A 24,591-nucleotide genomic window follows, 5' to 3' on the forward strand; every position below is an offset into this window, starting at 1 on the left:
TGAGACTCTTAATCTCAGGGTTGTGGGTTTGAGCCCCACGTTGGGCGAAAAAGAGTATTTTTTGCTGGATGATTGCATTGGCTCTCATAATATGGTGATTAATCTTGCATTAGACATGCACTAACTCCTAAAAATTGTATCTCCCTTGGTTACTCTTTCATGAGAAATGTATCTCCAAGATTAGGTAGGGCCTGAGTCTAGGTTAACATACAGTGATATCACTCCTATTAAAGTACTAAACAGGCCAACCTGAAGTGTAAAACCTCCCCTAGGTGTAGTTAAGGCATCAGTTAGGAGTGAACTGAACACTCATGTTATGGGCAATTAGACTTGAAATAAAGTGTGGACAGCAGTAACGTTACTTTTGAAATGTGATGCTGAGTGAGCACGCAGTGGAATTAGCTCAAATGGTAGAGCGCTCGCTTAGCATGTGAGAGGTAGCGGGATCGATGCCCGCATTCTCCATTCTAAAATTTGCATACATTTTACTTTTTAACTTGTAATTGCCATGGTTGTTGCAGAGTAAGAACAGAAAAATCACAGATGGCTTTCAAGTTTGGTGTCATTATAACAACTAAAGTGGTTTAATCAAAAGTGTTTAGGTATTCTATAGCACGTGAGAGGAATTTGATTTCTTATGCAATCTCAAAATGAAAATTTCACACCTTCCATTTTCATTTCGTCTTATTTTACTTGACATTCTTTCCTCTGAAGGATGTATAAAAGTGAAGTTCCTTGCAAAACAAGAGCAGAGGAATATCCAGAAACAGTTTTCCTTAATAAAAAATTATGAGTCTGCATACCCTATTTAAGTAGGAGCCTGGCTAGCTCAGTCGGTAGAGCATGAGACTCTTAATCTCAGGGTCGTGGGTTCGAGCCCCACGTTGGGCGAAAACGGGTATTTTTTGCTGGATGATTGCATTGGCTCTCATAATATGGTGATTAATCTTGCATTAGACATGCACTAACTCCTAAAAATTGTATCTCCCTTGGTTGCTCATTCATGAGAAATGTATCTCCAAGATTAGGTAGGATCTGAGTCTAGGTTAACATACAGTGATATCACTCCTATTCAAGTACTAAACAGGCCAACCTGAAGTGTAAAACATCCCCTAGGTGTAGTTAAGGCATCAGTTAGGAGTGAACTGAAAACTCATGTTATGGGCAATTAGACTTGAAATAAAGTGTGGACAGCAGTAACGTTACTTTTGAAATGTGATGCTGAGTGCGCACGCAGGTGAATTAGCTCAAATGGTAGAGCGCTTGCTGAGCATGCGAGAGGTAGCGTGATCGATGCCCGCATTCTCCATTCTAAAATTTGCATACATTTTACTTTTTAACTTGTAATTGCCATGGTTGTTGCAGAGTAAGAACAGAAAAATCACAGATGGCTTTCAAATTTGGTGTCATTATAACAACTAAAGTGGTTTAATCAAAAGTGTTTAGGTATTCTATAGCACGTGAGAGGAATTTGATTTCTTATGCAATCTCAAAATGAAAATTTCACACCTTCCATTTTCATTTCGTCTTATTTTACTTGACATTCTTTCCTCTGAAGGACGTATAAAAGTGATGTTCCTTGCAAAACAAGAGCAGAGGAATATCCAGAAACGGTTTTCCTTAATAAAAAGTTATGAGTCTGCATACCATATTTAAGTGGGAGCCCGGCTAGCTCAGTCGGTAGAACATGAGACTCTTAATCTCAGGGGCGAAGGTTCAAGCCACACATTGAGCGAAAGAAGTATCTTTTGCTGGATGATTGCATTGTCGCTCATAATATGGTGATTAATCTTGCATTAGACATGCACTAACTCCTAAAAATAGTATCTCCCTTGGTTACTCATTCATGAGAAATGTATCTCCAAGATTAGGTAGGGCCTGAGTCTAGGTTAACATACAGTGATTTCACTCCTATTCAAGTACTAAACAGGCCAACCTGAAGTGTAAAACATCCCCTAGGTGTAGTTTAGGCATCAGTTAGGAGTGAACTGAACACTCATGTTATGGGCAATTAGACTTGAAATAAAGTGTGGACAGCAGTAACGTTACTTTTGAAATGTGATGCTGAGTGCGCACGCAGGGGAATTAGCTCAAATGGTAGAGCGCTCGCTTAGCATGCGAGAGGTAGCGTGATCGATTCCCGCATTCTCCATTCTAAAAGTTGCATACATTTTACTTTTTAACTTGTAATTGCCATGGTTGTTGCAGAGTAAGAACAGAAAAATCACAGATGGCTTTCAAATTTGGTGTCATTATAACAACTAAAGTGGTTTAATCAAAAGTGTTTAGGTATTCTATAGTACCTGAGAGGAATTTGATTTCTTATACAATCTCAAAATGAAAACTTCACACCTTCCATTTTCATTTCGTCTTATTTTACTTGACATTCTTTCCTCTGAAGGATGTATAAAAGTGAAGTTCCTTGCAAAACAAGAGCAGAGGAATATCCAGAAACAGTTTTCCTTAATAAAAAATTGTGAGTCTGCATACCATATTTAAGTGGGAGCCTGGCTAGCTCAGTCGGTAGAGTATGAGACTCTTAATCTCAGGGTCGTGGGTTCGAGCCCCACGTTGGGCCAAAACGAGTATTTTTTGCTGGATGATTGCATTGGCTCTCATAATATGGTGATTAATCTTGCATTAGACATGCACTAACTCCTAAAAATTGTATCTCCCTTGGTTACTCATTCATGAGAAATGTATCTCCAAGATTAGGTAGGGCCTGAGTCTAGGTTAACATACAGTGATATCACTAATATTCAAGTACTAAACAGGCCAACCTGAAGTGTAAAACCTCCCCTAGGTGTAGTTAAGGCATCAGTTAGGAGTGAACTGAACACTCATGTTATGGGCAATTAGACTTGAAATAAAGAGTGGACAGCAGTAACGTTACTTTTGAAATGTGATGCTGAGTGAGCACGCAGGGGAATTAGCTCAAATGGTAGAGCGCTCGCTTAGCATGTGAGAGGTAGCGGGATCGATGCACGCATTCTCCATTGTAAAATTTGCATACATTTTACTTTTTAACTTGTAATTGCCATGGTTGTTGCAGAGTAAGAACAGAAAAATCACAGATGGCTTTCAAATTTGGTGTCATTATAACAACTAAAGTGGTTTAATCAAAAGTGTTTAGGTATTCTATAGCACGTGAGAGGAATTTGATTTCATATACAATCTCAAAATGAAAATTTCACACCTTCCATTTTCATTTCGTCTTATTTTACCTGACATTCTTTCCTCTGAAGGATGTATAAAAGTGAAGTTCCTTGCAAAACAAGAGCAGAGGAATATCCAGAAACAGTTTCCTTAATAAAAAATTATGAGTCTGCATACCATATTTAAGTGGGAGCCTGGCTAGCTCAGTCGGTAGAGTATGAGACTTTTAATCTCAGGGTCGTGGGTTCGAGCCCCACGTTGGGCGAAAACGAGTATTTTTTGCTGGATGATTGCATTGGCTCTCATAATATGGTGATTAATCTTGCATTAGACATGCACTAACTCCTAAAAATTGTATCTCCCTTGGTTACTCATTCATGAGAAATGTATCTCCAAGATTAGGTAGGGCCTGAGTCTAGGTTAACATACAGTGATATCACTCCTATTCAAGTACTAAACAGGCCAACCTGAAGTGTAAAACATCCCCTAGGTGTAGTTAAGGCATCAGTTAGGTGTGAACTGAACACTCATGTTATGGGCAATTAGACTTGAAATAAAGTGTGGACAGCAGTAACGTTACTTTTGAAATGTGATGCAGAGTGCGCACGCAGGGGAATTAGCCCAAATGGTAGAGCGCTCGCTTAGCATGCGAGAGGTAGTGTGATCGATGCCCACATTCTCCATTCTAAAATTTGCATACATTTTACTTTTTAACTTGTAATTGCCATGGTTGTTGCAGAGTAAGAACAGAAAAATCACAGATGGCTTTCAAATTTGGTGTCATTATAACAACTAAAGTGGTTTAATCAAAAGTGTTTAGGTATTCTATAGGACGTGAGAGGAATTTGATTTCTTATGCAATCTCAAAATGAAAATTTCACACTTTCCATTTTCATTTCGTCTTATTTTACTTGACATTCTTTCCTCTGAAGGACGTATAAAAGTGAAGTTCCTTGCAAAACAAGAGCAGAGGAATATCCAGAAACGGTTTTCCTTAATAAAAAATTATGAGTCTGCATACCATATTTAAGTGGGAGCCCGGCTAGCTCAGTCGGTAGTGCATGAGACTCTTAATCTCAGGTTTGTGGGTTCGAGCCCCACGTTGGGCAAAAACAAGTCTTTTTTGCTGGATGATTGCATTGGCTCTCATAATATGGTGATTAATCTTGCATTAGACATGCACTAACTCCTAAAAATTGTATCTCCCTTGGTTACTCATTCATGAGAAATGTATCTCCAAGATTAGGTAGGGCCTGAGTCTAGGTTAACATACAGTGATATCACTCCTATTCAAGTACTAAACAGGCCAACCTGAAGTGTAAAACATCCCCTAGGTGTAGTTTAGGCATCAGTTAGGAGTGAACTGAACCCTCATGTTATGGGCAATTAGACTTGAAATAAAGTGTGGACAGCAGTAACGTTACTTTTGAAATGTGATGCTGAGTGCGCACGCAGGGGAATTAGCTCAAATGGTAGAGCGCTCGCTTAGCATGCGAGAGGTAGCGTGATCGATGCCCGCATTCTCCATTCTAAAATTTGCATACATTTTACTTTTTAACTTGTAATTGCCATGGTTGTTGCAGAGTAAGAACAGAAAAATCACAGATGGCTTTCAAATTTGGTGTCATTATAACAACTAAAGTGGTTTAATCAAAAGTGTTTAGGTATTCTATAGCACGTGAGAGGAATTTGATTTCTTATACAATCTCAAAATGAAAATTTCACACCTTCCATTTTCATTTCGTCTTATTTTACTTGACATTCTTTCCTCTGAAGGATGTATAAAAGTGAAGTTCCTTGCAAAACAAGAGCAGTGGAATATCCAGAAACAGTTTTCCTTAATAAAAAAATTATGAGTCTGCATACCATATTTAAGTGGGAGCCTGGCTAGCTCAGTCGGTAGAGTATGAGACTCTTAATCTCAGGGTCCTGTGTTCGAGCCCCACGTTGGGCGAAAACGAGTATTTTTTGCTGGATGATTGCATTGGCTCTCATAATATGGTGATTAATCTTGCATTAGACATGCACTAACTCCTAAAAATTGTATCTCCCTTGGTTACTCATTCATGAGAAATGTATCTCCAAGATTAGGTAGGGCCTGAGTCTAGGTTAACATACAGTGATGTCACTCCTATTCAAGTACTAAACAGGCCAACCTGAAGTGTAAAACATCCCCTAGGTGTAGTTTAGGCATCAGTTAGGAGTGAACTGAACACTCATGTTATGGGCAATTAGACTTGAAATAAAGTGTGGACAGCAGTAACGTTACTTTTGAAATGTGATGCTGAGTGCGCACGCAGGGGAATTAGCTCAAATGGTAGAGCGCTCGCTTAGCATGCGAGAGGTAGCGTGATCGATTCCCGCATTCTCCATTCTAAAATTTGCATACATTTTACTTTTTAACTTGTAATTGCCATGGTTGTTGCAGAGTAAGAACAGAAAAATCACAGATGGCTTTCAAATTTGGTGTCATTATAACAACTAAAGTGGTTTAATCAAAAGTGTTTAGGTATTCTATAGCACGTGAGAGGAATTTGATTTCTTATACAATCTCAAAATGAAAATTTCACACCTTCCATTTTCATTTCGTCTTATTTTACTTGACATTCTTTCCTCTGAAGGAAGTATAAAAGTAAAGTTCCTTGCAAAATAAGAGTAGAGGAATATCCAGAAACGGTTTTCCTTAATAAAAAATGATGAGTCTGCATACCATATTGAAGTGGGAGCCCGGCTAGCTCAGTCGGTAGAGCATGAAACTCTTAATCTCAGGGTTGTGTGTTCGAGCCCCACGTTGGGCGAAAACAAGTATTTTTTGCTGGATGATTGCATTGGCTCTCATAATATGGTGATTAATCTTGCATTAGACATGCACTAACTCCTAAAAATTGTATCTCCCTTGGTTACTCATTCATGAGAAATGTATCTCCAAGATTAGGTAGGGCCTGAGTCTAGGTTAACATACAGTGATGTCACTCCTATTCAAGTACTAAACAGGCCAACCTGAAGGGTAAAACATCTCTAGGTGTAGTTAAGGCATCAGTTAGGAGTGAACTGAACACTCATGTTATGGGCAATTAGACTTGAAATAAAGTGTGGACAGCAGTAACGTTACTTTTGAAATGTGATGCTGAGTGCGCACGCAGGGGAATTAGCTCAAATGGTAGAGCGCTCGCTTAGCATGCGAGAGGTAGCGTGATCGATTCCTGCATTCTCCATTCTAAAATTTGCATACATTTTACTTTTTAATTTGTAATTGCCATGGTTGTTGCAGAGTAAGAACAGAAAAATCACAGATGGCTTTCAAATTTGGTGTCATTATAACAACTAAAGTGGTTTAATCAAAAGTGTTTAGGTATTCTATAGGACGTGAGAGGAATTTGATTTCTTATGCAATCTCAAAATGAAAATTTCACACTTTCCATTTTCATTTCGTCTTATTTTACTTGACATTCTTTCCTCTGAAGGACGTATAAAAGTGAAGTTCCTTGCAAAACAAGAGCAGAGGAATATCCAGAAACGGTTTTCCTTAATAAAAAATTATGAGTCTGCATACCATATTTAAGTGGGAGCCCGGCTAGCTCAGTCGGTAGTGCATGAGACTCTTAATCTCAGGTTTGTGGGTTCGAGCCCCACATTGGGCAAAAACAAGTCTTTTTTGCTGGATGATTGCATTGGCTCTCATAATATGGTGATTAATCTTGCATTAGACATGCACTAACTCCTAAAAATTGTATCTCCCTTGGTTACTTATTAATGAGAAATGTATCTCCAAGATTAGGTAGGGCCTGAGTCTAGGTTAACATACAGTGATATCACTCCTATTCAAGTACTAAACAGGCCAACCTGAAGTGTAAAACATCCCCTAGGTGTAGTTTAGGCATCAGTTAGGAGTGAACTGAACACTCATGTTATGGGCAATTAGACTTGAAATAAAGTGTGGACAGCAGTAACGTTACTTTTGAAATGTGATGCTGAGTGCGCACGCAGGGGAATTAGCTCAAATGGTAGAGCGCTCGCTTAGCATGCGAGAGGTAGCGTGATCGATGCCCGCATTCTCCATTCTAAAATTTGCATGCATTTTACTTTTTAACTTGTAATTGCCATGGTTGTTGCAGAGTAAGAACAGAAAAATCACAGATGGCTTTCAAATTTGGTGTCATTATAACAACTAAAGTGGTTTAATCAAAAGTGTTTAGGTATTCTATAGCACGTGAGAGGAATTTGATTTCTTATGCAATCTCAAAATGAAAATTTCACACCTTCCATTTTCATTTCGTCTTATTTTACTTGACATTCTTTCCTCTGAAGGATGTATAAAAGTGAAGTTCCTTGCAAAACAAGAGCAGAGGAATATCCAGAAACAGTTTTCCTTAATAAAAAATTATGAGTCTGCATACCATATTTAAGTAGGAGCCTGGCTAGCTCAGTCGGTAGAGCATGAGACTCTTAATCTCAGGGTCGTGGGTTCGAGCCCCACGTTGGGCGAAAACGAGTATTTTTTGCTGGATGATTGCATTGGCTCTCATAATATGGTGATTAATCTTGCATTAGACATGCACTAACTCCTAAAAATTGTATCTCCCTTGGTTACTCATTCATGGGAAATGTATCTCCAAGATTAGGTAGGGCCTGAGTCTAGGTTAACATACAGTGATATCACTCCTATTCAAGTACTAAACAGGCCAACCTGAAGTGTAAAACATCCCCTAGGTGTGGTTAAGGCATCAGTTAGGAGTGAACTGAACACTCATGTTATGGGCAATTAGACTTGAAATAAAGTGTGGACAGCAGTAACGTTACTTTTGAATTGTAATGCTGAGTGCGCACGCACGGGAATTAGCTCAAATGGTAGAGCGCTCGCTTAGCATGCGAGAGGTAGCGTGATCGATGCCCGCATTCTCCATTCTAAAATTTGCAAACATTTTACTTTTTAACTTGTAATTGCCATGGTTGTTGCAGAGTAAGAACAGAAAAATCACAGATGGCTTTCAAATTTGGTGTCATTATAACAACTAAAGTGGTTTAATCAAAAGTGTTTAGGTATTCTATAGCACGTGAGAGGAATTTGATTTCTTATACAATCTCAAAATGAAAATTTCACACCTTCCATTTTCATTTCGTCTTATTTTACTTGACATTCTTTCCTCTGAAGGATGTATAAAAGTAAAGTTCCTTGCAAAACAAGAGCAGAGGAATATCCAGAAACGGTTTTCCTTAATTAAAAAATGATGAGTCTGCATACCATATTGAAGTGGGAGCCCGGCTAGCTCAGTCGGTAGAGTATGAGACTCTTAATTTCAGGGTCCTGTGTTCGAGCCCCACGTTGGGCGAAAACGAGTATTTTTTGCTGGATGATTGCATTGGCTCTCATAATATGGTGATTAATCTTGCATTAGACATGCACTAACTCCTAAAAATTGTATCTCCCTTGGTTACTCATTCATGAGAAATGTATCTCCAAGATTAGGTAGGATCTGAGTCTAGGTTAACATACAGTGATATCACTCCTATTCAAGTACTAAACAGGCCAACCTGAAGTGTAAAACATCCCCTAGGTGTAGTTAAGGCATCAGTTAGGAGTGAACTGAACACTCATGTTATGGGCAATTAGACTTGAAATAAAGTGTGGACAGCAGTAACGTTACTTTTGAAATGTGATGCTGAGTGCGCACGCAGGTGAATTAGCTCAAATGGTAGAGCGCTTGCTTAGCATGCGAGAGGTAGCGTGATCGATGCCCGCATTCTCCATTCTAAAATTTGCATACATTTTACTTTTTAACTTGTAATTGCCATGGTTGTTGCAGAGTAAGAACAGAAAAATCACAGATGGCTTTCAAATTTGGTGTCATTATAACAACTAAAGTGGTTTAATCAAAAGTGTTTAGGTATTCTATAGCACGTGAGAGGAATTTGATTTCTTATACAATCTCAAAATGAAAATTTCACACCTTCCATTTTAATTTCGTCTTATTTTACTTGACATTCTTTCCTCTGAAGGATGTATAAAAGTAAAGTTCCTTGCAAAACAAGAGCAGAGGAATATCCAGAAACGGTTTTCCTTAATTAAAAAATGATGAGTCTGCATACCATATTGAAGTGGGCGCCCGGCTAGCTCAGTCGGTAGAGCATGAGTCTCTTAAGCTCAGGGTCGTTGGTTCGAGCCCCACGTTGGGCGACAACGAGTATTTTTTGCTGGATGATTGCATTGGCTCTCATAATATGGTGATTAATCTTGCATTAGACATGCACTAACTCCTAAAAATTGTATCTCCCTTGGTTACTCATTCATGAGAAATGTATCTCTAAGATTAGGTAGGGCCTGAGTCTAGGTTAACATACAGTGATATCACTCCTATTCAAGTACTAAACAGGCCAACCTGAAGTGTAAAACATCCCCTAGGTGTAGTTAAGGCATCAGTTAGGAGTGAACTGAACACTCATGTTATGGGCAATTAGACTTGAAATAAAGTGTGGACAGCAGTAACGTTACTTTTGAAATGTGATGCTGCGTGCGCATGCAGGGGAATTAGCTCAAATGGTAGAGCGCTCGCTTAGCATGCGAGAGGTAGCGTGATCGATTCCCGCATTCTCCATTCTAAAATTTGCATACATTTTACTTTTTAACTTGTAATTGCCATGGTCTTTGCAGAGTAAGAACAGAAAAATCACAGATGGCTTTCAAATTTGGTGTCATTATAAAAACTAAAGTGGTTTAATCAAAAGTGTTTAGGTATTCTATAGCACGTGAGAGGAATTTGATTTCTTATGCAATCTCAAAATGAAAATTTCACACCTTCCATTTTCATTTCGTCTTATTTTACTTGACATTCTTTCCTCTGAAGGACGTATAAAAGTGAAGTTCCTTGCAAAACAAGAGCAGAGGAATATCCAGAAACGGTTTTCCTTAATAAAAAGTTATGAGTCTGCATACCATATTTAAGTGGGAGCCAGGCTAGCTCAGTCGGTAGAACATGAGACTCTTAATCTCAGGGGCGAAGGTTCAAGCCACACATTGAGCGAAAGAAGTATCTTTTGCTGGATGATTGCATTGGCTCTCATAATATGGTGATTAATCTTGCATTAGACATGCACTAACTCATAAAAATTGTATCTCCCTTGGTTACTCATTCATGAGAAATGTATCTCCAAGATTAGGTAGGGCCTGAGTCTAGGTTAACGTACAGTGATATCACTCCTATTCAAGTACTAAACAGGCCAACCTGAAGTGGAAAACATCCCCTAGGTGTAGTTTAGGCATCAGTTAGGAGTGAACTGAACACTCATGTTATGGGCAATTAGACTTGAAATAAAGTGTGGACAGCAGTAACGTTACTTTTGAAATGTGATGCTGAGTGCGCACGCAGGGGAATTAGCTCAAATGGTAGAGCGCTTGCTTAGCATGCGAGAGGTAGCGTGATCGATACCCGCATTCTCCATTCTAAAATTTGCATACATTTTACTTTTTAACTTGTAATTGCCATGGTTGTTGCAGAGTAAGAACAGAAAAATCACAGATGGCTTTCAAATTTGGTGTCATTATAACAACTAAAGTGGTTTAATCAAAAGTGTTTAGGTATTCTATAGCACGTGAGAGGAATTTGATTTCTTATACAATCTCAAAATGAAAATTTCACACCTTCCATTTTAATTTTGTCTTATTTTACTTGACATTCTTTCCTCTGAAGGATGTATAAAAGTAAAGTTCCTTGCAAAACAAGAGCAGAGGAATATCCAGAAACGGTTTTCCTTAATTAAAAAATGATGAGTCTGCATACCATATTGAAGTGGGCGCCCGGCTAGCTCAGTCGGTAGAGCATGAGTCTCTTAAGCTCAGGGTCGTTGGTTCGAGCCCCACGTTGGGCGACAACGAGTATTTTTTGCTGGATGATTGCATTGGCTCTCATAATATGGTGATTAATCTTGCATTAGACATGCACTAACTCCTAAAAATTGTATCTCCCTTGGTTACTCATTCATGAGAAATGTATCTCTAAGATTAGGTAGGGCCTGAGTCTAGGTTAACATACAGTGATATCACTCCTATTCAAGTACTAAACAGGCCAACCTGAAGTGTAAAACATCCCCTAGGTGTAGTTAAGGCATCAGTTAGGAGTGAACTGAACACTCATGTTATGGGCAATTAGACTTGAAATAAAGTGTGGACAGCAGTAACGTTACTTTTGAAATGTGATGCTGCGTGCGCATGCAGGGGAATTAGCTCAAATGGTAGAGCGCTCGCTTAGCATGCGAGAGGTAGCGTGATCGATTCCCGCATTCTCCATTCTAAAATTTGCATACATTTTACTTTTTAACTTGTAATTGCCATGGTCTTTGCAGAGTAAGAACAGAAAAATCACAGATGGCTTTCAAATTTGGTGTCATTATAAAAACTAAAGTGGTTTAATCAAAAGTGTTTAGGTATTCTATAGCACGTGAGAGGAATTTGATTTCTTATGCAATCTCAAAATGAAAATTTCACACCTTCCATTTTCATTTCGTCTTATTTTACTTGACATTATTTCCTCTGAAGGACGTATAAAAGTGAAGTTCCTTGCAAAACAAGAGCAGAGGAATATCCAGAAACGGTTTTCCTTAATAAAAAGTTATGAGTCTGCATACCATATTTAAGTGGGAGCCAGGCTAGCTCAGTCGGTAGAACATGAGACTCTTAATCTCAGGGGCGAAGGTTCAAGCCACACATTGAGCGAAAGAAGTATCTTTTGCTGGATGATTGCATTGGCTCTCATAATATGGTGATTAATCTTGCATTAGACATGCACTAACTCCTAAAAATTGTATCTCCCTTGGTTACTCATTCATGAGAAATGTATCTCCAAGATTAGGTAGGGCCTGAGTCTAGGTTAACGTACAGTGATATCACTCCTATTCAAGTACTAAACAGGCCAACCTGAAGTGGAAAACATCCCCTAGGTGTAGTTTAGGCATCAGTTAGGAGTGAACTGAACACTCATGTTATGGGCAATTAGACTTGAAATAAAGTGTGGACAGCAGTAACGTTACTTTTGAAATGTGATGCTGAGTGCGCACGCAGGGGAATTAGCTCAAATGGTAGAGCGCTCGCTTAGCATGCGAGAGGTAGCGTGATCGATGCCCGCATTCTCCATTCTAAAATTTGCATACATTTTACTTTTTAACTTGTAATTGCCATGGTTGTTGCAGAGTAAGAACAGAAAAATCACAGATGGCTTTCAAATTTGGTGTCATTATAACAACTAAAGTGGTTTAATCAAAAGTGTTTAGGTATTCTATAGCACGTGAGAGGAATTTGATTACTTATATAATCTCAAAATGAAAATTTCACACCTTCCATTTTCATTTCGTCTTATTTTACTTGACATTCTTTCCTCTGAAGGATGTATAAAAGTAAAATTCCTTGCAAAACAAGAGCAGAGGAATATCCGGAAACAGTTTTCCTTAATATAAAATTATGAGTCTGCATACCATATTTAAGTAGGAGCCTGGCTAGCTCAGTCGGTAGAGCATGAGACTCTTAATCTCAGGGTTGTGGGTTTGAGCCCCACGTTGGGCGAAAAAGAGTATTTTTTGCTGGATGATTGCATTGGCTCTCATAATATGGTGATTAATCTTGGATTAGACATGCACTAACTCCTAAAAATTGTATCTCCCTTGGTTACTCTTTCATGAGAAATGTATCTCCAAGATTAGGTAGGGCCTGAGTCTAGGTTAACATACAGTGATATCACTCCTATTAAAGTACTAAACAGGCCAACCTGAAGTGTAAAACCTCCCCTAGGTGTAGTTAAGGCATCAGTTAGGAGTGAACTGAACACTCATGTTATGGGCAATTAGACTTGAAATAAAGTGTGGACAGCAGTAACGTTACTTTTGAAATGTGATGCTGGGTGAGCACGCAGTGGAATTAGCTCAAATGGTAGAGCGCTCGCTTAGCATGTGAGAGGTAGCGGGATCGATGCCCGCATTCTCCATTCTAAAATTTGCATACATTTTACTTTTTAACTTGTAATTGCCATGGTTGTTGCAGAGTAAGAACAGAAAAATCACAGATGGCTTTCAAGTTTGGTGTCATTATAACAACTAAAGTGGTTTAATCAAAAGTGTTTAGGTATTCTATAGCACGTGAGAGGAATTTGATTTCTTATGCAATCTCAAAATGAAAATTTCACACCTTCCATTTTCATTTCGTCTTATTTTACTTGACATTCTTTCCTCTGAAGGATGTATAAAAGTGAAGTTCCTTGCAAAACAAGAGCAGAGGAATATCCAGAAACAGTTTTCCTTAATAAAAAATTATGAGTCTGCATACCATATTTAAGTAGGAGCCTGGCTAGCTCAGTCGGTAGAGCATGAGACTCTTAATCTCAGGGTGGTGGGTTCGAGCCCCACGTTGTGCGAAAATGGGTATTTTTTGCTGGATGATTGCATTGGCTCTCATAATATGGTGATTAATCTTGCATTAGACATGCACTAACTCCTAAAAATTGTATCTCCCTTGGTTGCTCATTCATGAGAAATGTATCTCCAAGATTAGGTAGGATCTGAGTCTAGGTTAACATACAGTGATATCACTCCTATTCAAGTACTAAACAGGCCAACCTGAAGTGTAAAACATCCCCTAGGTGTAGTTAAGGCATCAGTTAGGAGTGAACTGAAAACTCATGTTATGGGCAATTAGACTTGAAATAAAGTGTGGACAGCAGTAACGTTACTTTTGAAATGTGATGCTGAGTGCGCACGCAGGTGAATTAGCTCAAATGGTAGAGCGCTTGCTGAGCATGCGAGAGGTAGCGTGATCGATGCCCGCATTCTCCATTCTAAAATTTGCATACATTTTACTTTTTAACTTGTAATTGCCATGGTTGTTGCAGAGTAAGAACAGAAAAATCACAGATGGCTTTCAAATTTGGTGTCATTATAACAACTAAAGTGGTTTAATCAAAAGTGTTTAGGTATTCTATAGCACGTGAGAGGAATTTGATTTCTTATACAATCTCAAAATGAAAATTTCACACCTTCCATTTTCATTTCGTCTTATTTTACTTGACATTCTTTCCTCTGAAGGATGTATAAAAGTAAAGTTCCTTGCAAAACAAGAGCAGAGGAATATCCAGAAACGGTTTTCCTTAATAAAAAGTTATGAGTCTGCATACCATATTTAAGTGGGAGCCCGGCTAGCTCAGTCGGTAGAACATGAGACTCTTAATCTCAGGGGCGAAGGTTCAAGCCACACATTGAGCGAAAGAAGTATCTTTTGCTGGATGATTGCATTGTCTCTCATAATATGGTGATTAATCTGGCATTAGACATGCACTAACTCCTAAAAATTGTATCTCCCTTGGTTACTCATTCATGAGAAATGTATCTCCAAGATTAGGTAGGGCCTGAGTCTAGGTTAACATACAGTGATTTCACTCCTATTCAAGTACTAAACAGGCCAACCTGAAGTGTAAAACATCCCCTAGGTGTAGTTTAGGCATCAGTTAGGAGTGAACTGAACACTCATGTTATGGGCAATTAGACTTGAAATAAAGTGTGGACAGCAGTAACGTTACTTTTGAAATGTGATGCTGAGTGCGCACGCAGGGGAATTAGCTCAAATGGTAGAGCGCTCGCTTAGCATGCGAGAGGTAGCGTGATCGATTCCCGCATTCTCCATTCTAAAATTTGCATACATTTTACTTTTTAACTTGTAATTGCCATGGTTGTTGCAGAGTAAGAAAAGAAAAATCACAGATGGCTTTCAAGTTTGGTGTCATTATAACAACTAAAGTGGTTTAATCAAAAGTGTTTAGGTATTCTATAGCACGTGAGAGGAATTTGATTTCTTATGCAATCTCAAAATGAAAATTTCACACCTTCCATTTTCATTTCGTCTTATTTTACTTGACATTCTTTCCTCTGAAGGATGTATAAAAGTGAAGTTCCTTGCACAACAAGAGCAGAGGAATATCCAGAAACAGTTTTCCTTAATAAAAAATTATGAGTCTGCACACCATATTTAAGTAGGAGCCTGGCAGCTCAGTCGGTAGAGCATGAGACTCTTAATCTCAGAGTCGTGGGTTCGAGCCCCACATTGGGCGAAAACGAGTATTTTTTGCTGGATGATTGCATTGGCTCTCATAATATGGTGATTAATCTTGCATTAGCCATGCACTAACTCCTAAAAATTGTATCTCCCTTGGTTACTCATTCATGAGAAATGTATCTCCAAGATTAGGTAGAGCCTGAGTCTAGGTTAACATACAGTGATATCACTAATATTCAAGGACTAAACAGGCCAACCTGAAGTGTAAAACCTCCCCTAGGTGTAGTTAAGGCATCAGTTAGGAGTGAACTGAACACTCATGTTATGGGCAATTAGACTTGAAATAAAGTGTGGACAGCAGTAACGTTACTTTTGAAATGTGATGCTGAGTGAGCACGCAGGGGAATTAGCTCAAATGGTAGAACGCTCGCTTAGCATGTGAGAGGTAGCGGGATCGATGCCCGCATTCTCCATTCTAAAATTTGCATACATTTTACTTTTTAACTTGTAATTGCCATGGTTGTTGCAGAGTAAGAACAGAAAAATCACAGATGGCTTTCAAGTTTGGAGTCATTATAACAACTAAAGTGGTTTAATCAAAAGTGTTTAGGTATTCTATAGCACGTGAGAGGAATTTGATTTCTTATGCAATCTCAAAATGAAAATTTCACACCTTCCATTTTCATTTCGTCTTATTTTACTTGACATTCTTTCCTCTGAAGGATGTATAAAAGTGAAGTTCCTTGCAAAACAAGAGCAGAGGAATATCCAGAAACAGTTTTCCTTAATAAAAAATTATGAGTCTGCATACCATATTTAAGTAGGTGCCTGGCTAGCTCAGTCGGTAGAGCATGAGACTCTTAATCTCAGGGTCGTGGGTTCGAGCCCCACGTTGGGCGAAAATGAGTATTTTTGCTGGATGATTGCATTGGCTCTCATAATATGGTGATTAATCTTGCATTAGACATGCACTAACTCCTAAAAATTGTATCTCCCTTGGTTACTCATTCATGATAAATGTATCTCCAAGATTAGGTAGGTCCTGAGTCTAGGTTAACATGCAGTGATATCACTCCTATTCAAGTACTAAACAGGCCAACCTGAAGTGTAAAACATCCCCTAGGTGTAGTTAAGGCATCAGTTAGGAGTGAACTGAACACTCATGTTATGGGCAATTAGACTTGAAATAAAGTGTGGACAGCAGTAACGTTACTTTTGAAATGTAATGCTGAGTGCGCACGCAGGGGAATTAGCTCAAATGGTAGAGCGCTCGCTTAGCATGCGAGAGGTAGCGTGATCGATGCCCGCATTCTCCATTCTAAAATTTGCATACATTTCACTTTTTAACTTGTAATTGCCATGGTTGTTGCAGAGTAAGAACAGAAAAATCACAGATGGCTTTCAAATTTGGTGTCATTATAACAACTAAAGTGGTTTAATCAAAAGTGTTTAGGTATTCTATAGCACGTGAGAGGAATTTGATTTCTTATACAATCTCAAAATGAAAATTTCACACCTTCCATTTTCATTTCGTCTTATTTTACTTGACATTCTTTCCTCTGAAGGACGTATAAAAGTGAAGTTCCTTGCAAAACAAGAGCAGAGGAATATCCAGAAACGGTTTTCCTTAATAAAAAGTTATGAGTCTGCATACCATATTTAAGTGGGAGCCCGGCTAGCTCAGTCGGTAGAACATGAGACTCTTAATCTCAGGGGCGAAGGTTCAAGCCACACATTGAGCGAAAGAAGTATCTTTTGCTGGATGATTGCATTGGCTCTCATAATATGGTGATTAATCTTGCATTAGACATGCACTAACTCCTAAAAATTGTATCTCCCTTGGTTACTCATTCATGAGAAATGTATCTCCAAGATTAGGTAGGGCCTGAGTCTAGGTTAACGTACAGTGATATCACTCCTATTCAAGTACTAAACAGGCCAACCTGAAGTGTAAAACATCCCCTAGGTGTAGTTTAGGCATCAGTTAGGAGTGAACTGAACACTCATGTTATGGGCAATTAGACTTGAAATAAAGTGTGGACAGCAGTAACGTTACTTTTGAAATGTGATGCTGAGTGCGCACGCAGGTGAATTAGCTCAAATGGTAGAGCGCTTGCTTAGCATGCGAGAGGTAGCGTGATCGATGCCTGCATTCTCCATTCTAAAATTTGCATACATTTTACTTTTTAACTTGTAATTGCCATGGTTGTTGCAGAGTAAGAACAGAAAAATCACAGATGGCTTTCAAATTTGGTGTCATTATAACAACTAAAGTGGTTTAATCAAAAGTGTTTAGGTATTCTATAGCACGTGAGAGGAATTTGATTTCTTATACAATCTCAAAATGAAAATTTCACACCTTCCATTTTCATTTCGTCTTATTTTACTTGACATTCTTTCCTCTGAAGGATGTATAAAAGTAAAGTTCCTTGCAAAACAAGAGCAGAGGAATATCCAGAAACGGTTTTCCTTAATTAAAAAATGATGAGTCTGCATACCATATTGAAGTGGGAGCCCGGCTAGCTCAGTCGGTAGAGCATGAGACTCTTAAGCTCAGGGTCGTTGGTTCGAGCCCCACGTTGGGCGACAACAAGTATATTTTGCTGGATGATTGCATTGGCTCTCATAATATGGTGATTAATCTTGCATTAGACATGCACTAACTCCTAAAAATTGTATCTCCCTTGGTTACTCATTCATGAGAAATGTATCTCTAAGATTAGGTAGGGCCTGAGTCTGGGTTAACATACAGTGATATCACTCCTATTCAAGTACTAAACAGGCCAACCTGAAGTGTAAAACATCCCCTAGGTGTAGTTAAGGCATCAGTTAGGAGTGAACTGAACACTCATGTTATGGGCAATTAGACTTGAAATAAAGTGTGGACAGCAGTAACGTTACTTTTGAAATGTGATGCTGCGTGCGCATGCAGGGGAATTAGCTCAAATGGTAGAGCGCTCGCTTAGCATGCGAGAGGTAGAGTGATCGATTCCCGCATTCTCCATTCTAAAATTTGCATACATTTTACTTTTTAACTTGTAATTGCCATGGTTGTTGCAGAGTAAGAACAGAAAAATCACAGATGGCTTTCAAATTTGGTGTCATTATAACAACTAAAGTGGTTTAATCAAAAGTGTTTAGGTATTCTATAGCACGTGAGAGGAATTTGATTTCTTATGCAATCTCAAAATGAAAATTTCACACCTTCCATTTTCATTTCGTCTTATTTTACTTGACATTCTTTCCTCTGAAGGACGTATAAAAGTGATGTTCCTTGCAAAACAAGAGCAGAGGAATATCCAGAAACGGTTTTCCTTAATAAAAAGTTATGAGTCTGCATACCATATTTAAGTGGGAGCCCGGCTAGCTCAGTCGGTAGAACATGAGACTCTTAATCTCAGGGGCGAAGGTTCAAGCCACACATTGAGCGAAAGAAGTATCTTTTGCTGGATGATTGCATTGTCTCTCATAATATGGTGATTAATCTTGCATTAGACATGCACTAACTCCTAAAAATAGTATCTCCCTTGGTTACTCATTCATGAGAAATGTATCTCCAAGATTAGGTAGGGCCTGAGTCTAGGTTAACATACAGTGATTTCACTCCTATTCAAGTACTAAACAGGCCAACCTGAAGTGTAAAACATCCCCTAGGTGTAGTTTAGGCATCAGTTAGGAGTGAACTGAACACTCATGTTATGGGCAATTAGACTTGAAATAAAGTGTGGACAGCAGTAACGTTACTTTTGAAATGTGATGCTGAGTGCGCACGCAGGGGAATTAGCTCAAATGGTAGAGCGCTCGCTTAGCATGCGAGAGGTAGCGTGATCGATTCCCGCATTCTCCATTCTAAAAGTTGCATACATTTTACTTTTTAACTTGTAATTGCCATGGTTGTTGCAGAGTAAGAACAGAAAAATCACAGATGGCTTTCAAATTTGGTGTCATTATAACAACTAAAGTGGTTTAATCAAAAGTGTTTAGGTATTCTATAGTACGTGAGAGGAATTTGATTTCTTATACAATCTCAAAATGAAAACTTCACACCTTCCATTTTCATTTCGTCTTATTTTACTTGACATTCTTTCCTCTGAAGGATGTATAAAAGTGAAGTTCCTTGCAAAACAAGAGCAGAGGAATATCCAGAAACAGTTTTCCTTAATAAAAAATTATGAGTCTGCACACCATATTTAGGTAGGAGCCTGGCTAGCTCAGTCGGTAGAGCATGAGACTCTTAATCTCAGAGTCGTGGGTTCGAGCCCCACGTTGGGCGAAAACGAGTATTTTTTGCTGGATGATTGCATTGGCTCTCATAATATGGTGATGAATCTTGCATTAGCCATGCACTAACTCCTTAAAATTGTATCTCCCTTGGTTACTCATTCATGAGAAATGTATCTCCAAGATTAGGTAGTGCCTGAGTCTAGGTTAACATACAGTGATATCACTAATATTCAAGTACTAAACAGGCCAACCTGAAGTGTAAAACCTCCCCTAGGTGTAGTTAAGGCATCAGTTAGGAGTGAACTGAACACTCATGTTATGGGCAATTAGACTTGAAATAAAGAGTGGACAGCACTAACGTTACTTTTGAAATGTGATGCTGAGTGAGCACGCAGGGGAATTAGCTCAAATGGTAGAGCGCTCGCTTAGCATGTGAGAGGTAGCGGGATCGATGCCCGCATTCTCCATTGTAAAATTTGCATACATTTTACTTTTTAACTTGTAATTGCCATGGTTGTTGCAGAGTAAGAAAAGAAAAATCACAGATGGCTTTCAAGTTTGGTGTCATTATAACAACTAAAGTGGTTTAATCAAAAGTGTTTAGGTATTCTATAGCACGTGAGAGGAATTTGATTTCTTATGCAATCTCAAAATGAAAATTTCACTCCTTCCATTTTCATTTCGTCTTATTTTACTTGACATTCTTTCCTCTGAAGGATGTATAAAAGTGAAGTTCCTTGCACAACAAGAGCAGAGGAATATCCAGAAACAGTTTTCCTTAATAAAAAATTATGAGTCTGCACACCATATTTAAGTAGGAGCTTGGCTAGCTCAGTCGGTAGAGCATGAGACTCTTAATCTCAGAGTCGTGGGTTCGAGCCCCACGTTGGGCGAAAACGAGTATTTTTTGCTGGATGATTGCATTGGCTCTCATAATATGGTGATGAATCTTGCATTAGCCATGCACTAACTCCTAAAAATTGTATCTCCCTTGGTTACTCATTCATGAGAAATGTATCTCCAAGATTAGGTGGAGCCTGAGTCTAGGTTAACATACAGTGATATCACTAATATTCAAGTACTAAACAGGCCAACCTGAAGTGTAAAACCTCCCCTAGGTGTAGTTAAGGCATCAGTTGGGAGTGAACTGAACACTCATGATATGGGCAATTAGACTTGAAATAAAGTGTGGACAGCAGTAACGTTACTTTTGAAATGTGATGCTGAGTGAGCACGCAGGGGAATTAGCTCAAATGGTAGAACGCTCGCTTAGCATGTGAGAGGTAGCGGGATCGATGCCCGCATTCTCCATTCTAAAATTTGCATACATTTTACTTTTTAACTTGTAATTGCCATGGTTGTTGCAGAGTAAGAACAGAAAAATCACAGATGGCTTTCAAGTTTGGTGTCATTATAACAACTAAAGTGGTTTAATCAAAAGTGTTTAGGTATTCTATAGCACGTGAGAGGAATTTGATTTCTTATGCAATCTCAAAATGAAAATTTCACACCTTCCATTTTCATTTCGTCTTATTTTACTTGACATTCTTTCCTCTGAAGGATGTATAAAAGTGAAGTTCCTTGCAAAACAAGAGCAGAGGAATATCCAGAAACAGTTTTCCTTAATAAAAAATTATGAGTCTGCATACCATATTTAAGTAGGAGCCTGGCTAGCTCAGTCGGTAGAGCATGAGACTCTTAATCTCAGGGTCGTGGGTTCGAGCCCCACATTGGGCGAAAACGAGTATTTTTTGCTGGATGATTGCATTGGCTCTCATAATATGGTGATTAATCTTGCATTAGACATGCACTAACTCCTAAAAATTGTATCTCCCTTGGTTACTCATTCATGATAAATGTATCTCCAAGATTAGGTAGGGCCTGAGTCTAGGTTAACATACAGTGATATCACTCCTATTCAAGTACTAAACAGGCCAACCTGAAGTGTAAAACATCCCCTAGGTGTAGTTAAGGCATCAGTTAGGAGTGAACTGAACACTCATGTTATGGGCAATTAGACTTGAAATAAAGTGTGGACAGCAGTAACGTTACTTTTGAAATGTAATGCTGAGTGCGCACGCAGGGGAATTAGCTCAAATGGTAGAGCGCTCGCTTAGCATGCGAGAGGTAGCGTGATCGATGCCCGCATTCTCCATTCTAAAATTTGCATACATTTCACTTTTTAACTTGTAATTGCCATGGTTGTTGCAGAGTAAGAACAGAAAAATCACAGATGGCTTTCAAATTTGGTGTCATTATAACAACTAAAGTGGTTTAATCAAAAGTGTTTAGGTATTCTATAGCACGTGAGAGGAATTTGATTTCTTATACAATCTCAAAATGAAAATTTCACACCTTCCATTTTCATTTCGTCTTATTTTACTTGACATTCTTTCCTCTGAAGGATGTATAAAAGTAAAGTTCCTTGCAAAACAAGAGCAGAGGAATATCCAGAAACGGTTTTCCTTAATTAAAAAATGATGAGTCTGCATACCATATTGAAGTGGGAGCCCGGCTAGCTCAGTCGGTAGAGCATGAGACTCTTAAGCTCAGGGTCGTTGGTTCAAGCCCGACGTTGGGCGACAACAAGTATTTTTTGCTGGATGATTGCATTGGCTCTCATAATATGGTGATTAATCTTGCATTAGACATGCACTAACTCGTACAAATTGTATCTCCCTTGGTTACACATTCATGAGAAATGTATCTCTAAGATTAGGTAGGGCCTGAGTCTAGGTTAACATACAGTGATATCACTCCTATTCAAGTACTAAACAGGCCAACCTGAAGTGTAAAACCTCCCCTAGGTGTAGTTAAGGCATCAGTTAGGAGTGAACTGAACACTCATGTTATGGGCAATTAGACTTGAAATAAAGTATGGACAGCAGAAACGTTACTTTTGAAATGTGATGCTGAGTGAGCACGCAGGGGAATTAGCTCAAATGGTAGAGCGCTCGCTTAGCATGTGAGAGGTAGCGGGATCGATGCCCGCATTCTCCATTCTAAAATTTGCATACATTTTACTTTTTAACTTGTAATTGCCATGGTTTTTGCAGAGTAAGAACAGAAAAATCACAGATGGCTTTCAAATTTGGTGTCATTATAACAACTAAAGTGGTTTAATCAAAAGTGTTTAGGTATTCTATAGCACGTGAGAGGAATTTGATTTCTTATGCAATCTCAAAATGAAAATTTCACACCTTCCATTTTCATTTCGTCTTATTTTACTTGACATTCTTTCCTCTGAAGGATGTATAAAAGTGAAGTTCCTTGCAAAACAAGAGCAGAGGAATATCCAGAAACAGTTTTCCTTAATAAAAAATTATGAGTCTGCATACCATATTTAAGTAGGAGCCTGGCTAGCTCAGTCGGTAGAGCATGAGACTCTTAATCTCAGGGTCGTGGGTTCGAGCCCCACGTGGGGCGAAAACGAGTATTTTTTGCTGGATGATTGCATTGGCTCTCATAATATGGTGATTAATCTTGCATTAGCCATGCACTAACTCCTAAAAATTGTATCTCCCTTGGTTACTCATTCATGAGAAATGTATCTCCAAGATTAGGTAGAGCCTGAGTCTAGGTTAACATACAGTGATATCACTAATATTCAAGTACTAAACAGGCCAACCTGAAGTGTAAAACCTCCCCTAGGTGTAGTTAAGGCATCAGTTAGGAGTGAACTGAACACTCATGTTATGGGCAATTAGACTTGAAATAAAGTGTGGACAGCAGTAACGTTACTTTTGAAATGTGATGCTGAGTGAGCACGCAGGGGAATTAGCTCAAATGGTAGAACGCTCGCTTAGCATGTGAGAGGTAGCGGGATCGATGCCCGCATTCTCCATTCTAAAATTTGCATACATTTTACTTTTAAACTTGTAATTGCCATGGTTGTTGCAGAGTAAGAACAGAAAAGTCACAGATGGCTTTCAAATTTGGTGTCATTATAACAACTAAAGTGGTTTAATCAAAAGTGTTTAGGTATTCTATAGCACGTGAGAGGAATTTGATTTCTTATGCAATCTCAAAATGAAAATTTCACACCTTCCATTTTCATTTCGTCTTATTTTACTTGACATTCTTTCCTCTGAAGGATGTATAAAAGTGAAGTTCCTTGCAAAACAAGAGCAGAGGAATATCCAGAAACGGTTTTCCTTAATAAAAAATGATGAGTCTGCATACCATATTTAAGTGGGAGCCCGGCTAGCTCAGTCGGTAGAGCATGAGACTCTTAATCTCAGGGTCGTGGGTTCGAGCCCCACGTTGGGCAAAAACTAGTATTTTTTGCTGGATGATAGCATTGGCTCTCATAATATGGTGATTAATCTTGCATTAGACATGCACTAACTCCTAAAAATTGTATCTCCCTTGGTTACTCATTCATGAGAAATGTATCTCCAAGATTAGGTAGGGCCTGAGTCTAGGTTAACATACAGTGATATCACTCCTATTCAAGTACTAAACATGCCAACCTGAAGTGTAAAACATCCCCTAGGTGTAGTTAAGGCATCAGTTAGGAGTGAACTGAACACTCATGTTATGGGCAATTAGACTTAAAATAAAGTGTGGACAGCAGTAACGTTACTTTTGAAATGTGATGCTGAGTGAGCACACAGGGGAATTAGCTCAAATGGTAGAGCGCTCGCTTAGCATGCGAAAGGTAGCGGTATCGATGCCCGCATTCTCCATTCTAAAATTTGCATACATTTTACTTTTTAACTTGTAATTGCCATGGTTGTTGCAGAGTAAGAACAGAAAAGTCACAGATGGCTTTCAAATTTGGTGTCATTATAACAACTAAAGTGGTTTAATCAAAAGTGTTTAGGTATTCTATAGCACGTGATAGGAATTTGATTTCTTATGCAATCTCAAAATGAAAATTTCACACCTTCCATTTTCATTTCGTCTTATTTTACTTGATATTCTTTCCTCTGAAGGATGTATAAAAGTGAAGTTCCTTGCAAAACAAGAGCAGAGGAATATCCAGAAACGGTTTTCCTTAATAAAAAATGATGAGTCTGCATACCATATTTAAGTGGGAGCCCGGCTAGCTGAGTCGGTAGAGCATGAGACTCTTAATCTCAGGGTCATGGGTTCGAGCCCCACGTTGGGCGAAAATGAGTATTTTTTGCTGGATGATAGCATTGGCTCTCATAATATGGTGATTAATCTTGCATTAGACATGC

The 24,591-nt window shown here is 38.7% G+C and overlaps 1 non-coding gene across 1 annotated transcript; it reads left to right on the forward strand.

The window, feature by feature from the left end:
* The first annotated feature begins 23,602 nt into the window (after window positions 1-23,602).
* On the forward strand, window positions 23,603-23,675 carry TRNAK-CUU (transfer RNA lysine (anticodon CUU)). Its single transcript has one exon. It is a non-coding gene; the product is annotated as a tRNA-Lys (tRNA).
* The last annotated feature ends 916 nt before the right edge of the window (window positions 23,676-24,591 follow it).

Source organism: Triturus cristatus, chromosome 4_1, assembly GCF_964204655.1.
Source record: "Triturus cristatus chromosome 4_1, aTriCri1.1, whole genome shotgun sequence".
NCBI classification, from domain to species: Eukaryota; Metazoa; Chordata; class Amphibia; order Caudata; family Salamandridae; genus Triturus; species Triturus cristatus.